The sequence below is a fragment of the Lepidochelys kempii genome, chromosome 3 (genome assembly GCF_965140265.1).
Source record: "Lepidochelys kempii isolate rLepKem1 chromosome 3, rLepKem1.hap2, whole genome shotgun sequence".
NCBI classification, from domain to species: domain Eukaryota; kingdom Metazoa; phylum Chordata; order Testudines; family Cheloniidae; genus Lepidochelys; species Lepidochelys kempii.
This window is the reverse complement of record NC_133258.1, coordinates 6,638,793-6,652,499: the sequence shown is the minus strand read 5'-3', so window position 1 is coordinate 6,652,499 and position 13,707 is coordinate 6,638,793.

Here is a 13,707-nt window from a genome sequence, read left to right as displayed (position 1 = left end):
AAGTCATAGATTCCAAGGCCAGAAGGAAGCATTGCGATAATCTAATCTGACCTCCTGTAGAATACAGGACAGAGTACTTCCCCAAAATAATTTCTAAGGCAGATTTTTCAGCAAAACATCCAGTCTTGATTTAATTGTCAGTGATAGAGACTTCACTGCAACCCCTGGTAAAAGGTTTCAATGTTTAGTTACTTTCACCCTTACAAAAATGTCTGTCTTATTTCCAATCTGCATTTGTCTAGCTTCAACTTCCAACTGCTGGATTGTGTTATACCTTTCTCTGTTAGATGGAAGAGCCCATTATCACATATTTGTAACTCATGTAGGCACTTGTAATCAAGCAACCTCTTGAGCTTCTCTTTGTCAAGCTAAATAGATTGAGCTCCTTGAGTGTATCACACTAATGCATGTTTTCTAACCCTTTAATTATTCTTGTAGCTCTTCTCTGACACCTCCCAAATTTATCAGCATCCTTCTGAAATTGTGGGCACCAGAACCGGACACAGGATTCCAGCAGCTGTTGCACCAGGGCCAGATTCAGATGTAAAATAACCTCTCTACTCCTATTCGAGACATCCCAGGATCGCATTACCTTTTTGTGGTCACAGAGTCAGACTTAGAGCTCATGTTCAGCTAATTATCCATCGGAACCCCCAAATCGTTGTCAGAGTCACTGCTTCCCAGGATAGAATCCCCCATCCTGTAAGTATGGCCTTCAGTCTTTGTTCCTAGATAATACATTTACACTTAGCCATATTAAAATGCATATTGTTTGCTTGCTTGTGCCCAGTTTACCAAGCAATCCAGATCGCTCAGAATCAGTGTCCTGCCCTCTTCATTATTAACCATTCTCCCAATATTTGCTGCAAACTTTCTAAGTGACAATTTTATATTTTCTCCCAGGCTTGGCTGCCAGTGGGTGCAGAGCACCCACTAATTTTTCCCCGTGGGTGCTCCAGCCCCAGAGCACTCATGGAGTCAGCACCTATGTTTCAGCATCATCCACTGTAGTTTCCTCTTTCACCAGTTCCTTAACCACCTTCTGATTTTCATATTAATTCTTCTCCAGTTTAACTAGTAATTTCCCATGTGGAACTGTATCAAATGCTTTCCTGAAATCCAGGTAGATTAGATCTACTCTATTTCCTTTGTCTCGAAAATCAAGTATTGTCTCAGAGAAAGACATCAGGTTGGTCTGACGTGATCTATCTTTTGTAAAATTTGCTTTTCTTTGGCACGGTGACTTCCTTTCCTTTGATCATACAAAGTCCCTTTGTTCAGGAAATGACTGAGGAGCATGCGTCACAATTATGCTACCTTAATAGCTTGCTAGAGTCTTTCATCTTCCCTCTAGTTAATTAATGCAGATTTTTCTTGACAGCACTTCCAATGTGAAATCGGAGTCTGTATGTAGATTTTCAAGCATTTTAAAATATTGCTCCTAGAACAGAAATGTTGGTCTCAGGGAAAAACTTACCAAAGGAGCCCATGCAGGATGCAAAGAAGACAAATCCTGTGAAAGCTGCCAAGGGTAGGGCGTGAACTTATAGTGCATGGGTGTACCTCAGGTTCAATGACTCCAGCAGATCACCTTGTGCCATCCAGTTACTGTGACAACACACTGCCTGAAAACACTCTAGCATGAACAGAGCCTGAGGGCTTGTCTACACTTGAAATGCTACAGCAGAGGAGCTGCACTGCTATAGCACTTCAGTGTAGACGTGACCTACACCAACAGGAGGGGTTCTCCTATTGGCATAGGTAATACCTAGTGTAGCGCCCATCTATAAAAAAGGGGAGAAGGAGGATCCAGGGAACTACAGGCCAGTCAGCCTCACCTCAGTCCCTGGAAAAATCATGGAGCAGGTCCTCGAGGAATCAATCCTGAAGCACTTAGAGGAGAGGAAAGTGATCAGGAACAGTCAGCATGGATTCACCAAGGGCAAGTCCTGCCTGACTAATCTAATTGCCTTCTATGACGAGATAACTGGCTCTGTGGATGAGGGGAAAGCAGTGGACGTGTCATTCCTTGACTTTAGCAAAGCTTTTGATACGGTCTCCCACAGTATTCTTGCCAACAAGTTAAAGAAGTATGGGCTGGATGAATGCACTATAAGGTGGGTAGAAAGCTGGCTAGATCGTCGGGCTCAACGGGTAGTGATCAATGGCTCCATGTCTAGTTGGCAGCCGGTATCAAGTGGAGTGCCCCAGGGGTCGGTCCTGGGGCCAGTTTTGTTCAATATCTTCATTAATGATCTGGAAGATAGCATGGATTGCACCCTCAGCAAGTTTGCAGATGACCCTAAACTGGGGGGAGAGGTAGATACGCTGGAGGGTAGGGATAGGATACAGAGGGACCTAGACAAATTAGAGGATTGGGCCAACAGAAATCTGATGAGGTTCAACAAGGACAAGTGCAGAGTCCTGCACTTTGGACGGAAGAATCCCATGCACTGCTACAGACTAGGGACCAAGTGGCTTGGCAGCAGTTCTGCAGAAAAGGACGTAGGGGTTACGGTGGACGAGAAGCTGGATATGAGTCAACCGTGTGCCCTTGTTGCCAAGAAGGCTAACAGCATTTTGGGCTGTATAAGTAGGACCATTGCCAGCCCATCAAAGGACATGATCATTCCCTTCTATCCAGCACTGGTGAGGCCTCATCTGGAGTACTGTGTCCAGTTTTGGGCCCCACACTACAAGAAGGATGTGGAAAAATTGGAAAGAGTCCAGCGAAGGGCAACAAAAATTATTAGGGGGCTGGAGCTCATGACTTATGAGGAGAGGCTGAGGCAACTGGGATTGTTTAGTCTGAGGAAGAGAAGAAAGAGGGGGGATTTGATAGCTGCTTTCAACTACCTGAAAGGGGGTTCCAAAGAGGATGGATCTAGACTGTTCTCAGTGGTACCAGATGATAGAATAAGGAGTAATGGTCTCAAGTTGCAGTGGGGGAGGTTTAGGTTGGACATTAGGAAAAACTATTTCGCTAGGAGGATGGTGAAGCATTGGAATGCATTACCTAGGGAGGTGGTGGAATCTCCTTCCTTAGAGGTTTTTAAGGTCAGGCTTGAGAAAGTCATGGCTGGGATGATTTAGTTGGGGCTGGTCCTGCTTTGAGCAGGGGGTTGGACTAGATGACCTCCAGAGGTCCCTTCCAACCCTAAGATTCTATGATTCTATGAATACACCTCCCCAAAAGGCAGCAGCTAGCTCAATGCCAGTGATCAGTTGTTCTCCACTGAAGGTAGGACAAGAAAGAACGAACTTAATCGGCACAAGGGATTTTTCGGTTAGATATTAGGAAAAACTTTCTATCTGTAAGGGGAGTTAAGCTCTGGAACAGGTTTCCAAGTTAGGCTGTGGAACCTCCCCATTGGAAGTTTTAAAAATAGGTAAGACAAATCTCTGTCAGGGATGGTCTAGATCTACTTGGTCCTGCCTCAGCTCAGGGGGCTGGACTTGATGACTTCTCTAGGTCCCTTCCAGCCTGACATTTCTATAATTCTACAGTTTGAGCCCCAGGTGTGCACAAATAAAACATTCCCAAAACCAGAGAGACAAGGTGGGTGAGGTAATGTCTTTTATTGGGCCAACTTCTGTTGGTGAAAGAGACCAGCATTTGAGGTACTCAAGAGCTCTTGTGTAGCTTGAAAGCTTGTCTTTCTCCAACAGAGGCTGGTCCAATAACAGATATGACCTCGCTCACCTTGTCTCTCTCACATCCTGGGACCAACACGGCTACAACACCACTGCAAATTCCAATTTGCAGGTGATTTTGTAAACTCATGATTTTTAGGGGGGCTGTATCTCAGGAACTTCTTTCTCAAATGATCCCAAATTTGGTCCATTAACCCTACCCTACAGCCTTATGAGGCACAGCAAATTTCAAGAAAATCCAAGAGAGTATTTGAATTTTAGAGCACTTAGAGTAGTCATCTTATCTGGCATCTTAAGATGTGTGTTTCAGAATTATCCAGTAGCAATGAGTTCCACAGGATAATTGTCTTTTGCAATAAGAGACTACTCCATTTCCATTTTCAGATGTGATGCTATTTCATTGCCCAAAGAGTCCTCTTGTTCTTGTATTATGAGAAAGGGTATACAGGAGAACCAAATTAGGCTTCCCTATTATTTTAGGGGAAGCCAAGCCAGGGGAGCTGTAGTTAAGTGGGCGGGGCTTCTGAGTGGAAGGAGGATGAGAAAAAGAGCAACTGCTGAGAAGGAGGAAGAAAAACTGAAGTTTATGGAGTGTTTTCCTTTTCCAGGTGCCAGACAAACCTCATTTTTTAAATGTTTAGGTAGCTGGTGTGCTGTGACCAATATCATACCAGGTGGACCAATATTGTCTCATTTTTTCCTTGTGGTCCCCTGTTGGTCGGTGTGCATTCATCTGTTCTCTCTTGGTTTTTTACTTCTATTGTACACTTTTGGGAGTGGGGCCCATCCTTTTGTTGTGTCTGTACAACACCTAGCACAATGGAGTCCTGGCCCATGACTAGCGCTGCCCAATCACTGATGCAATACAAATAAATAATATAATCCATTAATAATCATTTGTTCTCTTAAGGGTTCAGTTGTTCCATATTTAACTAAATAAACTGGGCCATAACTCAGCAAAGAATTAAAGCATGTGCTTAGCTTTAAGCACATGAGAAGTCCCATGATGGTCAATGGAGCTACCCTTATGCTTATATTTAAGCACATACTTTGCTGAATTGGGGCCATAATTTGTATTGTTGTGCCTCTGGGTAGAACTGGATCTTCCTCGAATCTTTGAACTATGGCAATGTACATTATTGCTCTATTCAATTAAGATGGCAAGTTTTACTGAAATGAGATCATCACTTTATTGTCACTTCATTAGAATTCAGACACTGAAGCACATAAAAAGCAATAAAAAGTGTTAAAAGCCAAGTAGGGGGGAAAAAAATCCCCAAGCTGAATAATTTAAACCTGTTGTTTCAGGCAGTAAATTACTGTAAGTCATTTAATTAAAAAGCAACACAAAACCTCTGAACTCTCCCAGTTCTATTTAGCCACTACACTCCCCGCCCTCTCCCCATCACTCTCTCTCTGTTTAGTTTGTTTCAGCAATTCCAAACCAAAGTGCATTAGTGTAATTTTAAAAATTAGAATCATTTGTTTGAAATGGGAGAGTGTGTTTGAAAGATGGGAGGTTTTCAGCGTGAGCTCTGAAAGCCTTCTGCTGACAGCAACAGTTCAATCTGTAGGAGAAATCTGAGTGAAGACAGCAATTCAGGACTTCCAAAAGGGGAGGGGAACACAGCTGAGCAGAACACAAATTGAAATAATCATTTAAGAGCAAGGTTCCAGAAAAGTTTGCTTAGAAAAAGGGATTTTAGGGGGGGAAATTGAGTCATTTAAGAAGATATTAGACAAAGGGAAGGCATTTCTGATCTTTGTTTTGAATATAAAATACTCGAATACCCATCCTGTGCCCCCACATCTCTTCTCTGTTCTATTCTAGACTCTTCTACCATACCCATCATTGTGGTACCCAATCTCCAGCAGCATTCATCTAAAAATACTGTGAATCGTGGGCCTGATTTGCTATTGTCTTGCACCTTGTATCATCATTTACACCAGTGCAAAGTTGGTGTAAAACTATACTAAATCATGCTGGTAGCATTGTTCACTCACTGCACTAGTGAATGTGACTACACATAGTGCAGGGGCTATGGTGAATCACGCCCTGCATATTTAGTCTGCTTTAGAGGGAAGGGGTTCAAAAAAGAGCAACAAAAGCTATCAGGGGACTGGGTGGAGTGGTGTAAGAGGGAAGACAAAAATCCATCTCCATTCCCACTCTAAAATCTTGATTACCCAAGAGTTAAGGTTGCTGCATTCTGACTATGACTAAGTACCCTAAAAACGAGGCAATGCAACCCTGGAATACGTAGACAGCTACGTATGTGTTCGATTGCTGCAGTATCGTAAGTGTCAAATAAAGTAAATATTGGCTGGCTAAGAGAAGACTAAGAGAGGGCAGGACAAAATAACCCTCTACAAATATTTGCAGGATGGGAGGGAGAGGGATTATTTAGTGTGGTGCAAGGGGGCATAACTAAGAGAAAGAGAGTGTAATTTAGGCCGGGCCTATATTGGGAATTTGCACCAATGGAGCTGCTGTGCAATGCTGCTGTGCAAACCCCAAGGGTACCCGAGGCCAGCTGTGATCTGCATCCATGGAACTTTCCCCTTCTCAAAACCAGGATACATTCACCAGAGCACTTTGGGGCTTTCCTTGCCTGCACTTGGGGTTTGCTCTAATGCAGCAGGAATTTATGCAAATTCCCAAGGATTTATCCGGTGTGGAATAAGCTCCAGGAGGAGGTGATGAAAGAGTCCGTTGCTAAAGTCCTGGAAACGAGGCTACTGAACTACTGCTCACGTTCAGCTAGAAAGGGAGCTTGCTGTGTGTTGCTCCAAAATCAGGATTTTACTTATCACCACAATTGATGTAACCCGTAGGACCAGATTTTTAAGAGCGCTTAAATCCCAGCTTGCTGAGCTCTTTTGAAAATCTGTCCTTAACTGTGAGCGCTCAGCCATCTAAATGTTCTGTCACAATGCGGCCTGCTTCCCTGTCATTAGTATCAACCTACGCCCTCATTTCAGAGATCTCTTCACTGCCCTCCAGTGGATATTCTCCAGCCTGCTCTTACATTTTCAGCTGCAATCCTGCAAGCAGATCAACTAAAATGGCCCTCTTCACCTGCCTGGATCCCCAATGCAGGGTACTATGCTGGAAGATATGATTGCTGGATGTGGGCCATGAGTTGTATCTAATTTGCTGAAATTAATGTACTCAACACAGTTTGAATCCCATACTCCAGGGGGGCATTCTAAGCTCAACAAAGAAAACCCCTTTTATCTGACACCACAAGTACTACTGGAAGGAAGAAGTTAGAGAAATCCTCTCATCTCCCCAACATAGGATTATTCCCAGATATCCATTTTATAAAACACAAATCTGTTGGTTTCACAGTGGGAATAAATCGGGAATAAGTCATCCCAGGCTTACTCACAAGAGCTTTTACTGTGTTGAAGATATTTTTTTATATTTTTTTTTGTCCTCCTATTGAAAGATCTTTTCACAAATGCCAGGAATTATTGCAGCTGCTATTCATTAACATTTTAAAGCTGGGAAATCCTTTCAGAATGTAGATACTTTATATATAAACTCACCTTAGTTTGTCTGTTTAAACAGAATATCTTAATATCCCATTTCAGCTTCTGAAACAGCAGCTTAATGTGAATTAGTTTTTCTACTCTTTCAGCAGTGTTGACACTTGTTTTTGACAGTCAGTCAGCTATAGCAATAGCCATAAATTCAAAAGTTTTAAGGCCAGAAGGGACAATTGTTTCTTGTCATCTAATCTGGCCTCCTGCGTAACATAGGGTACAGGATTGCACCCAGAGAGTCCTGCAGCACAGGAAATTATTAGTCGCTATTGTATAAGGGAGCACGTACTTGGAACTTCCCTAAGGATATCTAGGCCAGAGCCTCATCGGGTGTAATCAGTACTGGTCCACTGATGTCAACGGAACTATGCCAATTTCCACCATCTGAGAATGTAGCAATTAAACTCTAAGGATTTTTAGACTGGAATCTCTTTGGGGCAGGGGTTGTCATTTGCTATCGTTTGCACAGTGCCTAGTACAATGGTGCTCGATACAGGTAAGGTCTCTAGGCACCACAGGAATATGAATGTTAAATAAGTCCAGAGGGCCAAATTTTGCCACATACTTTGTGGCACCTCAAACTGTTTTTCAACATCTTTTTCCCCAAAGGTAACACACAAATCTTCCAAGTTTCCCAACCTATCAGACTTTTGGTAGCACTTAATACAAACACTTTCCCAAAATAATCATCACCGAGTAAAAGGTGAGCCCCAGCCCACCCCCACCAGCCCTTGTCTTTTCGTTTAGCTGATTGGCATATTGGGTTCATGCAACAGATTCAGCAGCAGCACCATCTGTTGGGAAGCTCACTACAGTATGAGTGAAATCACAGCCTCACTGAAGTCAATGCCAATTTCACCCTGTGTGTTCAGTGTTGGGTTTTTTTGGAGTGTTAGAGACCCCTTCGATATTACCGTCAACCCAAAGAGGTCACAGCCCTTTGGATACATGAATCAACCCTCACAACACCTTATGATGTGGGTAGATAAACTCAGTTTCTCCATCCTCTTGTGGATGGAGAAACTGAGTTTCAGATCAATTAAGTGACTCACCTGAAGGGCTCAAAGCAAGTCTGCGGTGTGACCAGGAATAGAGCCCTGTCCTTCTGTTGGGGAGACGTGTGCATTGGCCACAAGCCAGTGTATTTGTATCTCCCCATGGTTCTATAATTCCTACACTGGATTAGCCCTGAGAAGGTAGAACAAAAAAGGCATCTGATTTTTGCACAAAATAATCACGCTCACAGTTGGCTGGCCAGCATAAGAACAGAGAAATTCACTAAGCTCCAGGGGGTTAGAGTAAATTGTTTCCTTCTCCAAACTGTCTGTTACCGATTTGCTGAATTCCTTTCCCAACTGAACAGCTGAGGGGGAGAGGAAATATTTCCAGATGTGCTTTGTGGCTGCAGATCCAAGGAGGAGGAGAAGTACCTCCCTATTTGTCAAAGGAGTATTTTTTGTAATTCTTGTACCCCACCAGGCTAATGACCAAGAATTTGCTCAAGTAAGAAACTTTGTACTGGAGAGACTCTAGGACATGGTGTAGAATGACCGGATAAGATTGCTGAATTCTTTTCCTTCTAGTTCTTCTGCTTTGCACTTTGATGGCCCGTTCTATCCAAGATCTCAACAAGCTTTACAAATATTGGCCCCAATCTTGGAATCCAGCCATGCACTCTTGCAGAGTTCCACTGAGGTCAATGTGACCCCAGTTGCAAGACAGGAGCTATTAGAGAATTAAAACTTCAAACAGCCCTGTGAAATGGATAGGATTATCCCCCATTTATACAGCTGGAGAAAACTGGGGCATTGAGGTGAAGCAGCTTGCCCAAGATCAGAGAGCATGTCTAGGGTAGGTCAGGGAATAGATCAGGAGCGGCCCTAGCCCTTTTGCCAGCCAGGGAGGAAAGCATTTTTGGTGTTGGCGAGGTCCCATTAGTAGCTGAGCCAAAAAAAAAAAAAAAATCCCAGCTGGCAGCATAGTGGTCTAGCACCCCCTGGAAGTTGGTGCCTAGGGCAACCTCCCTGCTTGCCTGTCCCTACAACCAGCCCTGGAATAGAACCAGTATCCCCTGACTCCCAGTCCTGTGGCTTATGCACAAAACCTCCCTTCTTTTTTTTCTCCCTTTGAAGTGACTTTTTTGTGCCATTGTCAGGGCAAATTGGGACCCAAATTTAGCTTTTATAAGAACAAGGTTGTCTAAAGCCTAAGACCAACAAAAATGCTTCCATGCTTTTTTTTAATTTGGTAAAAATGCCCAGAGTGATGGATGGGTGCTTTGATGTAAATTGAAATACATAATAAACAACCCCCCTGCAGCCTGTGTTTGCAGTCCAAACACTGCAGCATTGGGCAAATCCATGTGAAACAGATCCAAAATCAGATCATAAATGAAAATGAAAATAACTACTTTATTTCCACTGTCCAAGCTCAGAAAAATACAAGAAGTAAACAAGCTCTTGGAAAGCCAAATCCTGGAGTGGTGTGTTTGCAATCATGAAATGGAATAAGTCACTAAACCTCCTCCAAGACTTGGAGAAAAAAACCACTCCCACATAATAACCAGAAACTCAACTCAGTCATGCACCAGCAACATATCATCTGGCATTACCAGGTTCTTTCTTCATCATGTGTAGGGATGGATGGAATGTGACTCCCTAGAGACTGCAAACATCAAGGTGTATTCCCCTCCGCCTTCCTTTTGCTGATCATTGAGCTTTGTAAGTGGGAGATTATGATATTGCACCCGTGGATTTGATCCACTGGCTGGAATTTTCTGAAGGGCTGTCACAAGCTCGCTTCAGCCAGAGGACGTCTTGCAAAGTGAGCTTGCCTAATTTCAGTAGCCCAATTAATATCTAAGTGTAAGCAGGGTCTGAATGAGCTTTTCTCTGACATTTAGTGACAAACTGGGGGGAAAGACTTCAGGAGCAGACAGTATTTGCATAGACACACCTACTCTGCCTATGTGTTGGACAGGCAGAGCTGCTTTGCCAAAGTGATCAATTTTGGCTGGTTTTCGGTTACAGTTCACTTTAGTGAAGCCAGGAAAGTAACTGAAATACTCCTATGATAGGTTGTCCCTCAGTAAATATCCATCTTAAATTCTCAATTACTGAGTGACAATCAACACTCATTGCTATATTTGCTTTCCACAATCTCCTCTTAGTATAACCTTGTATGAGTGATGTACCCGAATATTTGGATGCTAATATCTAAACTGTATCATTACATTTATTAACCTTAATTTGGGATAGTGCTCTGACTGGCCTCTGCCTACTCCCAGCCCTTCTAGCCACTGGAGGACCAAGTCTCACTGGTTCCACCAGTAGCTGACCCTGGGAGGCCTTTTTAGGCAATTTCTGGAAGTCCAGACTCTACACCTTTCACTTCTTAGGTCCGTGTGCACCAAGTGGGGTGTCCAGTGGGGGTGGGGGGTAGTGAATGCCTGGTACACCCTGTCACTGGCTCACAGCACCCACTATTGTGCCAGATTATCAAAAGAGCCGAGATTCCATTTAGGCAACAAAATAAGTGGCTACGTTTTCAGAAGAACTCAGCATGCTGGATTCAGCCCTCTTAAAACTGGCTGAAAGTGCCACAGTGGGAGCTATTGAAGGCAGAGCTCTTTTGAAAATTCTGGCAGTTGATTAGATGGTCTGAGGTCCTGAGTCCAAACTCTTCTAGAAAAGTTGGTAAAGTAAGTAGATTTCTTGGCAAATATCTGAATGTTTTCTCAGCTACCAAGCAAGCAGACTCCACCCTAATTATACGTCTCCTCTGGTCTTCGTGGCAAGCTTCTAGCGGACTCTGCCGATAAGTTATTAGTATCTTCCTTGGCCTCTGTGCACATCATCTGACATCTGTTTGTGAGTAAGTGCTTCTTCCTTTCCTGCCAATTGCTTCCCCTGGCACATCACGGGGGCAAACGGAATATTGTGGACACTTGTTAAGGGGGAACTGGGAAAATCTGGTGGGGCAAGGGCAGGTTGGGGATGTCTGTCATGTGAGGAGGAACGAGGATTTGGTAGATAGGAGTATTCAGAGAATATTCAAGACCAAGTGAATGGGTGGGGAAGGGTCCAGACCAGTTTTCTCCTTATGCTCTGGAGATGAGGTCCTGGCAGGTAAAGCACCCTTGGCACAGTCTCTGGCTATGAAAACTGGCCCATTTCACCTACAGCGCTGTCCAGCGACACCTACTAATCTTTACTTTTTTCTGCCAAGGTTTAAAAATATATATTCCTGCTAAAAAGGACAGGATCTAATTAAAGAAACTGAGTATGGATTCTAATAATCAACCCCAGAGTCTCAATTTGTAACAAAGACACTCTTCAAGCCAGACTTGGGCTTACTTAGATTGGGCCAGTGGAAGGCAAATCTTCCCTCTCTTTCAGCCCAGTGGGTGCTGTGGCTAGTTCAATTTCCAGTGCTGCTGGTTTTCATCCATTTGTAGGTCTGTAGGGCAGAAACTAGGCAAATTGCACTCATATTGGAGTAATGTGTAGGCAGCTTTCTACATTCCTTTTAGTTCTCCCAGATCAGAGGTATTTACAGATGACTAAATCCTATCTCTATTACAATCACAGAAATCAGAGCTGGAGAAGACCTAGATTAGGACTTTCTCTCATAAGGAATGTAGGAGATTCTGGTATTTTAGGTCACTCCAGGAAACCATGTCTGATTTTTGTGTCTCTGGTGGAAAAAGCTCAAGAATCCTAGATTTTTGGCTGAGAGGTGGGTCCCAAGCTGTGGTCTACAGAGCATCAGTGATGGGCAGTGAGCTAATTAATCAGATTTCAGAGTAGCAGCCGTGTTAGTCTGTATCCGCAAAAAGAAAAGGAGTACTTGTGGCACTTTAGAGACTAACAAATCTGGTTCTCCATTTAAGACAGCTAAAAATGCAAACTTTCCTAGTATTGCTCCTCCATGTAAAGAATTGCAGCAGCTGCCATGGAAATGTTATATGGCTGCAAGTGAAAAGTGAGATGGTTTGAGCAATTGCAAATGGTAGGGACTGTGTCCCCAAGACAATACACCGAATGCTGAGCAGCAGTGTAAATCTGGAGTCACTCCACTAGTTTTAGTGGAGTTGTTTTGCAGACACATTAATGTGAGATCAGAATCTGGCTTAATCTCTCTGTTAAAATGCGGTATGCACTATGTGAGAACCATGGGTGGGGACCAATGTCTGTTTTTGAAGCTTTTCTGTTCAAATCAGGGGCTCGTTCACCTGCACATCTACTAATGTGATCTATGCCATCATATGCCAGCAATACCCCTCTGCCATGTACACTGGCCAAACCGGACAGTCTCTATGCAAAAGAATAAATGGACACAAATCTGACATCAGGAATCATAACATTCAAAAACTGGAGGAGAACACTTCAACCTCTCTGGCCACTCAGTAAAAGATTTAAGGGTGGCAATTTTGCAACAGAAAAGCTTTAAAAACAGACTCCAATGAGAAAGTGCTGAGCTTGAATTAATATGCAAACTAGATCCCATTAAGGTGGGTTTGAATAGAGACTGGGAGTGGCTGGGTCATTACACATATTGAATCTATTTCCTTAAGTTAAGTATCCTCACACCTTCTTGTCAACTGTCTAAATGGGCCATCTTGATTATCCCTACAAAAGTTTTTTTTCTCCTGCTGATAATAGATCATCTTAACTAATTAGCCTCTCACAGTTTGTTTGGTAACTTCCAACTTCTCTGTATGTATGTGTATATATATATCTTCTTACTATATGTTTCATTCTGTGCCTCCAATGAAGTGGGCTGTAGCCCACGAAAGCTTATGCTCTAATAAATGGGTTAGTCTCTAAGGTGCCACACGTCCTCCTGATCTTTTTGCGGATACAGACAAACACGGCTGCTGCTCTGAAACCCGGCATATTCAGTGATGCCACATAGCTGCTTAGTAGTGATTATGCTGGTATTAGCCAGATGACTTCACTCCCTTGGCTACGGATGGTGGCGAAGCAGCACAAGCAGGTAGGTAACAAGACTGATTGTTAGTGTGCATCATACTGCAGGGCAGACACTTAAATAACCAGTCACTGTGAAATAAAGGGTGGAGGGGGGAAGAGAGAACACGCATCAAAGATAATTGGATCCTATCCTGCCCACACTGATGTGTCCAAGCCCAGCTGTTGTCCTGCCTGGGGAAAGGATGGATCTGAGCTCGTAATCGCTGGTGCACATATATTCGATGAGAAGCTCAACTGACATTCTGTGGCAAGGCCCCCTGCTGTCTATGGCACTCCCGGCAGCAGACTGGGATTGCTGCAGCAACTTCCAGGTACATTCGAAATTAGATGGTTTTACTGAATTAACCATGAAAACGAGACATGCAATCAGAACAGTGTCCCTTGTGTGGTTTAATCTGGGACCAAATTCATCTTACACTGCCCCTAAATGTTCTGTTTTCCCTGTGCTATTAAATTTTGTATTGAAAACTGCTGAACATGATGTGCCGTTAATCAAAGAATAATAACGACT